The sequence below is a fragment of the Phoxinus phoxinus genome, assembly GCF_949152265.1.
Source record: "Phoxinus phoxinus genome assembly, chromosome: 13".
In the NCBI taxonomy this organism is placed as follows: Eukaryota; Metazoa; Chordata; class Actinopteri; order Cypriniformes; family Leuciscidae; genus Phoxinus; species Phoxinus phoxinus.
Window position 1 is genome coordinate 16,236,021 of NC_136888.1, and position 14,133 is coordinate 16,250,153.

Below are 14,133 nucleotides of genomic sequence, written 5' to 3' on the forward strand. Positions count from 1 at the left end.
ATCAACAGATACAGCCGGTGAGTCTGGCTGCACCAGGCCCTGTGAACGGATCATTGAGTGTGTTACCAATAAAAGCAGCACACCTGTGGATTTGGGCACAAAGGAAACTGGACCATCACAACCCTACTTGCCCAAATACCCAAAAACATTGTTCGGTAAGCAGAACCGGTCATTTTCGTCCGACTACTATAAGGCATATTTATTCATTGAATACAGCAAAGAGGTAGACGCGACTTTTTGCTTCCCATGTACTGTAGATTGTTTCAGTGCAGTTCTAGTGGTGCATACAGAGATCCTGCTTTTATTGCAAATGAAGTATGTGACTGGAAGAATATATTAGCAAAGTTACAGAAACACGCAGACGGATCACCACATCGTCAGTGCAGTGATCAGTGGCACTGCTTTGAGCAAACCAAAGCAATCTGGTTCCATCGCTGCACAGTTAAGTGAATCTCACAGGACCTCAGTGCAGAGCAATAGGGAATGTGCAGCATCCATTGTTGACATATTGCTCTATATAGGAAAACAAGGACTTGCACTGAGAAGGCACGACGAGAGAGAAACTTCTTCAAATCGTGGCAACTTTTTGGAGCTGTGTGACTGGTCCGCCAGACGTGACGACGCTTTCTGTGCTCGATTAAAGGCCCCGTTCAATCTAACGAGCCCTGACACACAAAATTCAATTTTAGAAATTGCTTCTGGTTTAGTCAAAAACAAAATAATCCGAAAAGAATGTTTTTTTTACTGTTCTAGTGGACGAAGCACAGAGATTTAAGGAGGAACAAATGGCCGTGTGTGTGAGGTACACAGAGAAGCTGGGGATAAAGGAAAGATTTCTAGGATTTGTTGACTGTTCTGAAAGAGTAGGAATCTATGGACGCATAAAGCACTTTCTGGATGCGTGTGGAATCTACACTTTACCCATTGTTGCACAACGTTATGACGGAGTGGCTTTCATGTCCGGTCATGTCCGGTCGAGTTCAGCAGAAACTCCGTCAAGACCATCCATCTGCGGTGTACATTCACTGTATGGCCCACAAGTTGAATTTGGTTTTGGTTGATGCATGCAAGGTAAATCATACAGCATCTACGTTTTTTTCACATCCTCGAGAGTCTGTATGTGTTTTTCTCTCAACCAGGCACACACCATGCATACCAGCAGCACCAAAAAGGAGCTCGGGGTTAAAGCCGAACTGACAGCACTCAGCGACACGAGATGGGCGTGTCGATGGAAAAACATAACAGCTGTCAAGACTTCAATGAGAGCCCTGCTCTCCACTCTTTCTGAGCTCTCGGTTCCCCCTTATCGTAGGTTTGTTAAGGCATCCGGTCTCTTAAGCCATCTCAAGAAGGCCACGTTCTATGTGTGTCTTTTGGTGTTTTACCATGTTTTCACTATGATCCATGTTGCACACAAGGCACTACAAAAGAAAGACATGACACTATCTCAGGCCTCAAGTGTCATGGAATCTACAATAAACGGCCTTGAGAAGATGAGGACCACTGAAAAGTGGGACGAATTATGGATGGAGATTGAAGCATTCTGTAATTCACTTGACATTTCAGTCAGCGAAGATGAACGCGATCGCACACATAAGCGAACTGTGAAAAGAACTGCTACGTTGGATTCCTCTGTTGTCACAAGTTCCATTGGACAAAGAAAATACCAAACAAACATCACACAAAGCATGAAATAGAAATGGGCCCAACAGCTCTATTTTCCTGTTTTGGATACCCTGTTGGGTGAGTGTCAGTCCCGGTTTTCCACCCAGACCATGGGAATAGCAAAGAGTGTGGATGCAGTGCTAAAATGTGACCCAGAAGGCGCGCAGTTTCTTTTAAATAAATATGCGACACCACCCTCTCTATCAACCCTAAATTGGCATACTGAGATTAATTTACTGAAACGGAACTCACGTCACACATCTCCTGACTTTGTTAAGGAGGCACTCTCGACTGGATTTTATCCAAACTTCGAAAAACTTTTCAAGTTGGCTCTAACATTACCGGAGGGGACCGCAACATGCAAGATATCTTTTTCAGCTATGCAACATGTAAAGAATTGGATGCGTTCAACAATGGGCCAGGAGAGACTTTCATCCTTGAGTCTGTTGCATATTGAGAGTGACATAACCACAGAACTAAACAACAAGGACATCATCTATGATGCCAGGTCTAAACGCAGGATTTTGCTGCATTAGGTAAGGCAGTGTTTATTTATATTGGCTGCCAGGGCATACAGTACTACTTGCTTTTTTGCTAAAATTAACAGTTTGTAAACGTATAGTCGCGTTAATAACAAATGAGTTATACTGGAGCATTTATACTGGGACTTTTAAGTTGTTGCTAGGTGACACGTTGGTTAAAACTACATGGTTATAGGTGGTAGGAAATCTATTTAAATGCATCAAGGGGAAGCGCACATCTTAGCCTTACCCTGGAGTTGGTTCACCCTCTGCCTTTGCACAGTCACAATTCACTACGCCTATTACATTATTTGGCACTCCAGCTTTCGCAGGTCATGCATTCTGCTTCACAATGCTAAAACGCACATAAACCAATCACTTGTTTAGCGATCATGTAAACACTACATTCAGATTCACCAATCGGAATAAATTCAGTCCGATTGAAAAAGGCTTGCATGAAAACTAAAAGCCGAATCCCGGACATCCCGAAATCCGGCACGCGAATCCGACGCTCGTGGCCACCCGCACGAGCCGCAACACAGCGAGGAACAGCCACGGACGATGGAGGAACCAGAGGCGGCCGGAGCAGCCGCTGCAGCAGAGGAGTGAGACCCGGCCGGTGGCCAGGAGGAAGAGCCCGGGCAGACTCGTCACTGAGATTTACGGTAAAACGGCGTCTTTTCAGTTTCGAGTCAACTAGTAACCAATTTGTATCAATTATTTTGATACTGGCCTCTGTAACCGGTAGGCGTGGCCTCATAGGGCAGTGCAGCAAGTGCAATAGTAAAGTGTCCATCGTATGCACACCTTAGAATCTCGCTGGAAGAAGTATGTCATCCAGGTACTTTCCCAGCAAACACATTTACGTTGTGGCAACGTCTCTGGCACGTTGCATTTCTGCTATGGCAACGTTGCTGTCTACGTGCTCGCAACATTGTAACAACGTAGAATTGTAACGCCGGTGATCCATTTTGTCCGTGCGATACTTCTGTTGCGCCGCACTCCACTTTATTCCTATGGGTGACGTCAAGCGACTTTGACGCGCCCGCAAAGCATTTCGGGAAAGCGGCGCTTCATTTGAAAAAATGCTGCGCGTCAAAAAGCCGGCCGATGTCCATCTTTATGCAAATTAATTCCGTTGAACGCGACGCGGCTATCCAATAGAAGCAAGCACATGGAGACGGGGGGAAGTCTCTCGCAGGTCCTTTGTTCTAGACTGGCCGCTGGCTCAAAACCACGCCCATAGCGGTAAACTAGAGGAACGCCCATCAACGTACAAATGTGGGGAGGCGTCGCGACACCACGCGACAATCGTGTCGGACAAGTGGATCAGTACCGTAAGACTTGTCAGGGCTGTAGCAACGTTGTTACGCAACATTCAGCAACTGAGAGACAACGTTCTGACAATTTTTGTATATGCTGATAGATATGCCTATTAGATATCCCCATTTAGCATTTTAGATAATTATGTACTTTTTAAATATTGTTTATCCTTAGGTCCTATTAATATTTAATGGGGCTATCAGTAAATTAGCCTAATTATAATCAACACCTGCAAGTGTACACTTTGAAGAGTAAAAATGACAGAAGGTTTTGTTAATTCAACTTTGTTAAAACTGCATATGGTAATCAAATTGCACTTCCAAAAGTCATACATTTGTGAAAAAAGAAAATAACTAAACCGAACACAAATAAATAAAATAAATAAGAATAAATAAAACATAAAAATCAAATGCAGATCAGAACATTTAATTAACAAAACCGGGTTCTGTATGGCAGACAGTAGTCGAAAGCCAGTCGATAAAGGACGGTAACCAGGGTAACATCCATAAATCCAGAGGAGTAAAGAAACAAATGAGACTAAATAACAGACAAATCAAATGAAAAACTAAAACAGTGCGAGCGAGGCTACATTAGTCACATTAAATTAAAGTTGTAGGTTGTGTTTGATAGCTGCGCAATACTCACATATCTGATGAATGAGAACACAATGAGCCCAACAGGTGAATTTAAAAGGCTGATTTTCGCGCTTCACGGCAGTGACGAGTACATGTAGTCCAGTGGTTGTCCAGACACCCTTGGCACAACCTTAAGCAATGACCCTGAACGGTGGTTTAATGTCAACATTGTGAAAACGCTGTAACAACCTTCACCACACAACGTACTGTAGTTAAAGCAAGCAACCTTTTGGCCATGTTGTTAAAACGTTGTTAGAAGGTCGGGTACGTTGTGCCAACGTTCTGTGTTTTGCCTACTCTTTTATGAGTAGCCTACTGTGAATTCAGACATACTTCTTGTCACATACATAGGTTTCTTGTATACAAACAATACCGGATGCGCGCGCATCCAAGAGGCAAGACCGCTATATGTTATGCCGAGTTCTGTAAAAGAACATTGTAATTAACGTAGATTTCGCATTGTTTGTAAAATCTTGTTGACTCAATAATAAACTGCAATTTCAGAGTTGAATCTGTTTGCTTGTGTTTCATTTGCATATTAATATAACATTATGTAAAAAGTTAGTTAGTTGACTAGTATGAAATTGTCCAACTAAGTTTGCGAATCAAAACATGACATACCCTATGCATTTAGGTTAGTTTACAGCACAACAGCTCCGCGTCATCTCTGCTTCTGCTAGATATAGCCGTAAAGACTGTTGCTTTCTGCCTCTTAGATGCGCGCGCATCTACGTGATGACGTTGCACAGAAACCCGTGTATAGGCCCACTGTTTTCCCCCCTCTATATAGTAGGCTAGGGAAGTAGCCTTTGCGTTTTCGGATGCAGCCAGTATAGGCTACATTTATTTAGTGATTCAAATATACAGCACGAACGCTATAGTATAGCGTATCAAAAGTTATGAACTAGTCTGAGCAACTTAATTCATTTGACTCACTGGATGAACGGCAAAATATTACTTTCCCAGCCAGCAAAAAGTCGTCTATTAGACGTTGAATAGACGTAATTTTTACGGTCTAATTACGGTCCACTGAAGGTTGAAAATGAAAATTGAAAAGACGTCAAATTTGTCCGACTTTTCAACGTTTAAATTTTTTTTATAACTTTGACGGAATATGTAAAACTCTTTAAATTTATTTGAGATAATAATGAACATGGTTTGGTAGTTTGTTTTCTCTGTTGTTTTAGCATGTATAACAGACTTATCCTAGCTGTCTTAGATTATCAGTTGAAAACATTTTAGATGATCAGTTGAAAACACGTAGTCAAACAGTCCGGCCAAAACTACTTAGTTGAAATCACGTCGTAAACCAGTCCAAGGCGGACCGACATATTTTCAACCATATTTCAACGTTGAAAGACGGTAATTGTTTACTGGGTTGTCTATGTCCAACTCATGTGTTAGTTACTATTAATGGATTAATGGCTCGAGAATGACTGTTTGTTCAGTTGATAAGCATCTCATAAGTCATTGGCTGCATCCGAAATCACACATCCCTACTATAGTATAGGCGAAAAATAGTATTGAGACAAAATAAGTATGTCCGCTTTGATTCACAATTTCACAGTAAAGAGTAGGCAAAAAGTAGCTATTCTCCCACAAGGGCACGGAATATTTTTTTTATTAAATACTTGGAAAAAAAGAAAAGAAAAAAAAGGGGAAAAAAATAACAACAATCATCATCATGAGAGGATTTGTCAATGGCAGAGAAGCAAGCAACGCAAGTTACGCAACTGACGTACGGTCACATGATAATGACAACACGGTGAATGTACATCAACACACACATATAGGCTACTAAATCATTTTTTTTTATCGGTCGGGAAGTAATTATTTAAAATAAGTAGGCCTACCAACTCAAGAGAGTATGGGATTTAATTCGGACCCAGCCATTCGTTCAAGAATCGAACTTCGCTCGCCGCGCATTGGATTCAGCAGCAGTGTTGTTGACATACAAGCTATTCACTTCCGGTAAATATGGGAAGTTACTTGTCTGAAATAGTTGTCGGCCCACCGTTGTTGACAGCACATTCCATACACTGTAGCATATGCTGTAACACACTATATTAAACCACATGGGAAATGTTTATCTCTTTTTGACAGTTGACACCGCTGATGGAGACCTACAGGTTTCGACTTGCCGCGCTCCCGCCATTTAAGATCCATACGACAGCCAGCATCATCAGTAGCCTATGTAAGTGCCCAGTTACAAACTTTGAATATGACCAGATTTATTTAAAGACGGTATAAATCATGCACATTCTCAATAAATGTGACTGTGAATATGCCCAAACACACAAGCTGCTGCACTTTGAAAGTGAGATCATTTAAACTGTCGGTCAGGCGGAAGCAATCATCGTGTATGTATACAGAAATGAAAATGGCAAATGTAACCCGGTCAATATAGGCCACGGTAATAAATAACGCAGACTTTGGTTCAGAAGCTGAGGGCAAGAATGCGTTTCCACCACCCATGTCATTTTAATATAGTGTTTTAATCATGGCAGGGGTTGTTAAAGGCTTTGGCTGGCATACTCACCCTACGTACAGTTTCTGGGCCAGTAAGCTCGCCACGGAAGAACGCTAAACCCCTCATCTATATTTTCATCATTCGCATCGTGCCGAACAATCACGGCACGTCCTCGGCAGTCAACACAGACTGCATGATATTTTCTTTTTTAAATTAAAAAGACAAATGCCACATGTCTGGCAATAAAAGGGCTTTGATGGGAAATGATTCCAAGGGCGCCCGTTTTTACACCATTTATCCCGATACAAAAGCCTTTGTGAGGCGCCTGCAAGCGAGCGTGTGCAGGGAGGCTGGATGGGGGCATGAAGGCAGATCGAGTAGAAGTTGGGTGTTAATACGGAGATTGGCCGGAGATTATCGCAGGTTCACGGAGATTCAGTCACAAGGTTTAAGTCGCTGCTTTTCTCCACTGGTAACCATGCCAACTGTGCCAGGAAACTATTAAACATCTCCGCATCAAAAAACAGGGACCTTCAAAAGCCACAATGCAGGTCTATCCCACCCAAAACACAATAAGCCTCTCATCAGTTTGGGAAAGTTCCTCACCGAACAGGACAGTTTTTTTTTTTTTTTTAAAGAGAGGGAGCTAGGATCCAAAACTAATTTTCATACATATTGTCTCTCCCACATTCGGGTGGATTTTAAATTAAATTGTGGTATTCAAAGCGACTCATTTGTTTAGCATCTGAATATGCTGTATTTGATGTAAAAAGCATTCAAATTATTTTAATGTTTGAAGCAGTTTGATGTCTTATAAAATATTGTGGATTTGAAAGTATTATCCCCTGTGAAAATGCAAACAAGGGCCTGAGGAAAATGCTTAACCCCGTAAAATAGTTAGAAACATCTCATTCAAATGGAACAATTGATTGAAACTTAAACAATATATATTTTTAAAATTAAAAAAGTGTTGTTCTGTATAATATTTAATACTCCAGGCTTTTATGTCCCATATATTATGATATAGATGATTATGGAGCTCACACTTGAGAAGAAAAAACAAAAACTAATTTTTATTCAGAGGACCAAATTGCACAAAAATAATCTGTTTGGTAGAGTTGTTATTTATATGGCCAAAACTAGGATGAAATTCTGATAGCTTGTTTTTTTATAACAATAGCAGACTATTTACATAAAATATATGTGATCACTCTATATCTCCCAATAAAATATCTTAGCAAGATGATATTAAAATGTTTAGTTTTAGGATTAAAGCTCTGTAGTTTTACTCATGGGGCACAAAATGTATAATACAATACAATGATGATTTATAGAATCCTCAAAAGCCTGATGTATCATATATGATACTTCCATTTTAACATATTTTTTTTCTAAAACAAATATGTATGGATAGTCAAGTAAACCTAAGTTGCTTCAGTCTACTAAATGCTCACTTTGAAATATAACCAATAATATAAATATTACTCTTGCGTTACTTAAAAAAATTATTAAAGATGTCAAAGTGAAATGTATCACCTGAAGGTGGACATTTTTCAAATTATACTAAAAGGCACCTTACTTGCAAAAAAAAGTATGAACTAACAACCATAGATCATAAGGCATGTATTACATTGTGTTTGATCATGTTAATAATTTAGAGGCCTTAGAAAGTCACATATCAAATATGATACAGTATGAATAAGGGCAAGGCCAGCGTGACAGAAGTCCTCCCTGCATAGGCTCTATGGACACCATTGTCCTGTAAAACAAAGAGCAGACCCCTTTCCCAGCTACCCATCCTACTTTCAATTCTCTTTTCATTGGTCTAAACAAAAACAAAACAAAAGAAAATAAACAACAAAACCCCTTAATTATGGCCTAGGTGGCTTGCAGGGATATTATTTCACGTAGGACAAGTGTTTAGTTGACAAGCGGTCTGAGCTTTTCTTTCTCTGCGTGATCAAAAAGCCAGGCAACAGATGTCAAGCTTTTGAATTTGCACACGGAACATGACCTCAGGGGTCAGGGCCTATACATCCTGCCCAGGCCCCAAGCTGTGTAAGGCGAGGGCTGAGCGTAGAGTCTCCCAGGGCAGGTGGGTCTGGGTACGCAACCATCCCAGCATTCCCTTGCACTGGGTCGTACCATAATGATGCCCCATTTGTGCCCCTCGTACATCTCTGTGGCGTGATGCGGGGCTTGACAATGTGCTGTTTCTGGCAGGGACCTGGGGTGGGGTGTAGGGGTTAACCTGGCCCACTCCATGGGAAAGAAAACATCAATAGAACTGGGTATTAGCAAAACTGAAGCATAGGTTACTCAGGAATTAATGAACTTTCAGGCGGACTCCTTATCCCGTATTGACAAGATGAAGTTGAAAAGCTGCTCAAGTCTCGAGTGGAGAACCACACAGAGGAGGGGTTGTGAGTGATTGCCTCCAGAGGAAAAAGAGCTCCCTGAAAGGGGAAAAACTGAAGAAAGAGATAGAGCGAAGAGAGCTGTATCTTCAGACACTGTTGAGTGGTAGCACCATTTCATTCAAACAACTTTTTTTTTTTTTACTTATCCTAAAAAATGTCAAGAACAAATCTCAGATGTTATAGATCTCATAAAATATGGGTTTCTGCCTGGACATAAACAGGAAGTCTGGACAGATCAAAAGGCTTGCCCCTATTTTTAAATGTCGAGTATAGATTTTAGTAACATTATGAGTTGCTTACTATTTTTTCATTTAGATTACCTTTGCCGTCATCTAATACTTAGTATGTAAAGGTAAACTATGTAACTTTTTTTTAAATTAACAATTTAAATAATTTGTCAAACAATACATCAATCCTTCTTCAAAAACATGTTTTGTATCACCCTGTATTCGCTATGGTAAGCCTATTATAAGTGTTTATATTTTAGACCGGGCTGGATGGTTTTCACGGGAAATGGTGTACATATGTCACACGCCTGTGCGCGTGTCTCGTCATATTCGTAAATAGAGAAAAGGTCAATGTATAAACAACCCGCACCCGACTGACGTTTTCAACTAACCCGCCCGCAACTCGGACCGCAAAAAAAAGAAAGAAAATATTGTACCCGACCCGCTTCCTGATCCGCATTTTTTAAAAGTAGCTAGTAAATGCTCATAGTAGCGTCATTGGGCCATAGACGTAGGAACTAGGGGTGCGGGCGCAGCATTTTTCTGATTGCTGTATGATATCGCCTATAGTGTTATGTAATAAAGGCTTGATTTATTCATTTATTTCGTTTCATTTTCTTAACAATTAAGATGCTGCATGTGTTAATCCAGTCTAATCGAAGTGTGCGTCTCTCCCCCGACTTTCCCAACAAAAATCCCGCCCCCTCTCAGAAAATACATAAAACTGACATTACTGAGCTATATATGCGTTTAAAAGTAGCCTATTAAAATGACACAAAGGGTTTGCTCAGTTCAACGTGTTGGGAAATCGGGTCATTTTGTCCCACGTCAGCTTTTATTCAAAAGTTAATAACGCGCTCAACATTCAAAAGGTAAATAAGGATTTCCCACTTTCATCTCTGCCTGCAGACTGAGCTCGTGCGTCATCTTCGCGCCAGTTATTCAGACAATAAAGCGTAGGCCTATGTATTTCATAGAAAATTGTGTCTAGTACTATATAAATTACAATGGTTTAATTGGCATCTTTATTTCAAACGACCCGACCGACCGCGACCCGACTATCATTAAAAATATTTTTGGATGACTCGTAACCGCGGGTGACCGCAGGCACCCGCTCATTTTGGATCAACCCGCGCATCACTGACCGGCATGTATGGTGTGAGAGTGGCATAGGTTGATTGTCACAATGAGCGAGAAAGGTTGACATGGTAAATCTTGAATCATGGTAAATCATGGTAAAATTTTCTAGGAAGTACCGTGTCTATTAATGGGTATAGCTACAGTAACTTCCTCAGTTAGTCAACTTGAGATCCTTTCCATCTAAACTGGCTATATCTCTTAAGCCTATTGTGAAGGTGTTAATAGCAGTAGGATAATCTCACTGGTCAGAAAATCAGTTATACAAAATTGAAAGAAAAAAAATCTCTTTGTCTTTTGTTCTTTGATTAACATTAAGCACACAGACACAAGCAGCAGTGTTGCCAAGTCCATGGGTTTCCCACAGAATTGGGCTACTTTTACATTGTTGTCACAGGTTGTTTTTTTTAGTTTGCGGGTTGAAAGGTGTATTAAAATTTGGTGTATTAAAATCATGCAGTTATTATCACAAGTCATTGCGATACATTGTAAATTTGCGATATTTCTATAATTTTCGACGTATCGTGTAGCCCTACAGGCTATCATGCATTTTTTTCGTTAGTTACTTGATCATCCACTGGAATATGTTGCATAATCTGTGCATCTTGTGTTGTATATATGTTTTGAATAGGACAGTAGTCTGTGTCACCACAATTAGCAACCTCTTATATCATACCTACTCATATTTAGCATATTTAAATGAACTAGTATACATTTGCATTTGCTTTTGATAAATGCTTATTCTATAAATGTTTTTCTCTCTCATGCTGTTGAGGAGGCACTGAATACTTCAACTTGTTTTTAATCTCATTTTCTGAATATTAATCAGTTTTAAGTGAATAAGTGCTTCATTCTAGATGGAAGTGACGGCATCCTGTGTCACGATTAAAGCGCTTTAGATCAGATTCATGATGCAAAGAGCTGATATTATTTCCCTCTGAATATCCTTTCACCAGTCACACATTCATTTGGTCTCATTAATCATTTCTTAACCAAGAGACCACACTAGCATCTGTACCTGTTCATATTATTGTCTGTCTTTACAAGACATTTGGCCTTCCACATTGAAAATGGAAATGCTATGCTACACAACAAAACCACAGCCAATCAGAAAGTGTGGTTTTATCTGTTTACGTGCTCTCTTGATCTCTTTTTTATGACTTGCATGATGCTTTTCCAGACACCAAACTTTTCGTTTTATAATATAGGGATTTATTACCCGATATTAGAGTTTTTTTTAAAAACTTTTATCTGTATCAGTCGATATTACGTATATATTGGATATTTCATTGTGCATGCTTATTACTTCTATTTTTACATTTAGAATACATTTTATGCCATTTAAAGCTCACTTTAAATTTAATAACAGTGTTAAATGTAATTGTTGTAAAATAAATATTTTTTCATACTGTACATTATATAATGATGTGCTAAATTTATCTAAATTAAGTAATCTAAATTAACTTGTATATGAAAAATTAATGGTTATCAGCCACTGGTACTTAGGACTCATTGCTAAAAGGAACATTTATTTATTTTTGTGTCGCTTTGGTTTTAATGACTCAGAAAGCAGATGATAGGACAATTATTGGGAAAGTTATTCTATTGTCCTAGAATTTGATTCACAGTTCACACTATTCAGTGAGGCATTAGAGGGAGAATGTGTGGTGTGAGGGATCGGAGTACCTGTCCTGTCGGTAAGGGGGCTGTGTGTGACTCCTGTGGTGTCAGTGGTTGCAGGGGGAGCCTCCTGCCTGGACAGCATGGGCTGATCGGGGCCGTCAGCAGAGTTAGGATTGTCATTCAGCTGCTGCCCCTGCTGGGTAGTTTGGCCCATTTTGCATTAACACCCTGCTGAGTTAACGCCTCTGATCGCGCACACCGCTCCTGCCTCCACACCGCAGTACTGCCGTGCTTCGTTGTCATAATTGAGTCATTTATTCTATCTCAGATATGTCATTGTTTCTCGGGAGTGAGGTGGATGGGCTGAAAGACCACTATACCAAAAAAATTTAATAATATCGTGCAAAACTTTATTTCAGTAATTCAACTTAAAAGGTGAAACTAATATAGACTCATTACATGCAAAGTGTGATATTTCAAGCCTTTATTTGTTATCATTTTGATGATTATGGCTTAGATGAAAACCTTTTCACAATATTCTAATTTTGAATTTGGGGTTTTTATAAGCTGTAAGCCATAATCATCAAAATGATCTATTGGTTCAACATGAGTCTCTGGGGCCAAAATCATGGCCAATTGTACAGTGTGCATCGGGCTTAATGGACAGTAGGCTACAGTACAGTACAGTACTTGTGGAGGAAGACTTTTGGTTGGCCTGACGGGGGTGGCGGTGGAGGGGATTGTACATGCCTCAGGGGACATAAGCCTCACACTCCACTATCAGTGCAGCAAGGTGAAAGAGATGTCCAGCTAATTATACAAGCAGCGCTGAGGCATTCTGCTTGAGTGGCTTTACTCTGATGAGCTGACAGGGAAAAGCCGAGGATGCCGTTTGAACAAAAGGAGGGAAAAAAGGGAAGGAGAAATGAAGAAAAAGGAGAGATGAATGTCTTTGGTCATGAAGTGTAATCCCACGCTTGCTTTTATCAGCTTTCTCTGCTGCACCTGAAATGTTGCCCGCTGCTTGTGCGCTAAGCCTTAGCATAGCAAAGAGGAGAAGCCTGCGAAATTTCAGCTTCCATAGTTTTTTTTCCCTTTTGCCTCCCTACCTTTGTTGTGTGACTACGATGCAGAATTATTCAAATCCCTGCATCGTTTTTTTTTTTTTTGTGTGGTGGTGGGTGCAAATGAAAGCAGCCTTGGCGCGGATGCCCTGGGGACCAGCGGGGCGTGAGGAGAGCGCTGATTCAGACTACACAGTGCCACCTTGAAGCCGTACTGTTTGTCCTACCCGGCCACTAGGCTGTTCGCACGGCTCTGAGCGGGAAGCCATGAAGACTGGGCGGAAAGCTAAAGCTTAGCCCTTTAATATGACCCTGCCACTGTGTTACTCTTTCTGCATATGAAATATACTTGTGTAAACATGTCTTACTTTTATTCCAGTGGCTGAGAAATGTATCATGCTTGACAGGTTACACTAAGGAGAGGTACTGTAATATGACCATACATTAATTTCACACTTTGTCTAGTTGCCTTAAACATTGGATTTGAGTATAGCAATAAAAGTAGCTTACTTTGTGTTAAAGAAATAGCTCACCCAAGTATTAAACTTATGTTTTCTTTTACTTACCTTCATGTTCCAAACTAGGGTTGGGTATCATTTGACTTTTAGCGATTCCGATTCTGCTAATCGATTCTGAATCTTATCGATTCCAGTTTCGCTTCCAATAAGGTAAAAAAAAAAAAGGTAAGCATTTTAGATCAAACATATTATAGCCTATATACAGAGCAAAAATCAGCAGCCTAAAGAACACTTAGAGAGGAACTTTTGCCTATGGTTTTAACAAAAATACCACAGCAACAACTGCTATACATTTCAAACATTATTAAAGACAAGAAAACAGTCCGTAATAAAATGAGAACAAATAGCCTAAACAAATTAGCAATAACATAAATACAACAAAAAAATCAGGTAGCTACAGTAATTTAATTCAAATGTTATCAAATTTAAAATAACACAGCATATTTTTCTTTTTTATAAATATAGATTTATTCTTTAATACATTTACAAAAGTATTTCACATGCATTTTCTTTTTACGGCTATTGAAGAT

General features: G+C 40.0%; 1 long non-coding RNA gene across 1 annotated transcript; it reads left to right on the top strand.

The window, feature by feature from the left end:
- The first annotated feature begins 5,916 nt into the window (after positions 1-5,916).
- On the top strand, positions 5,917-9,124 carry LOC307008966. The gene is made up of 3 exons (XR_013799932.1): positions 5,917-6,115; positions 6,248-6,338; positions 8,956-9,124. It is a non-coding gene; the product is annotated as an uncharacterized lncRNA (long non-coding RNA).
- The last annotated feature ends 5,009 nt before the right edge of the window (positions 9,125-14,133 follow it).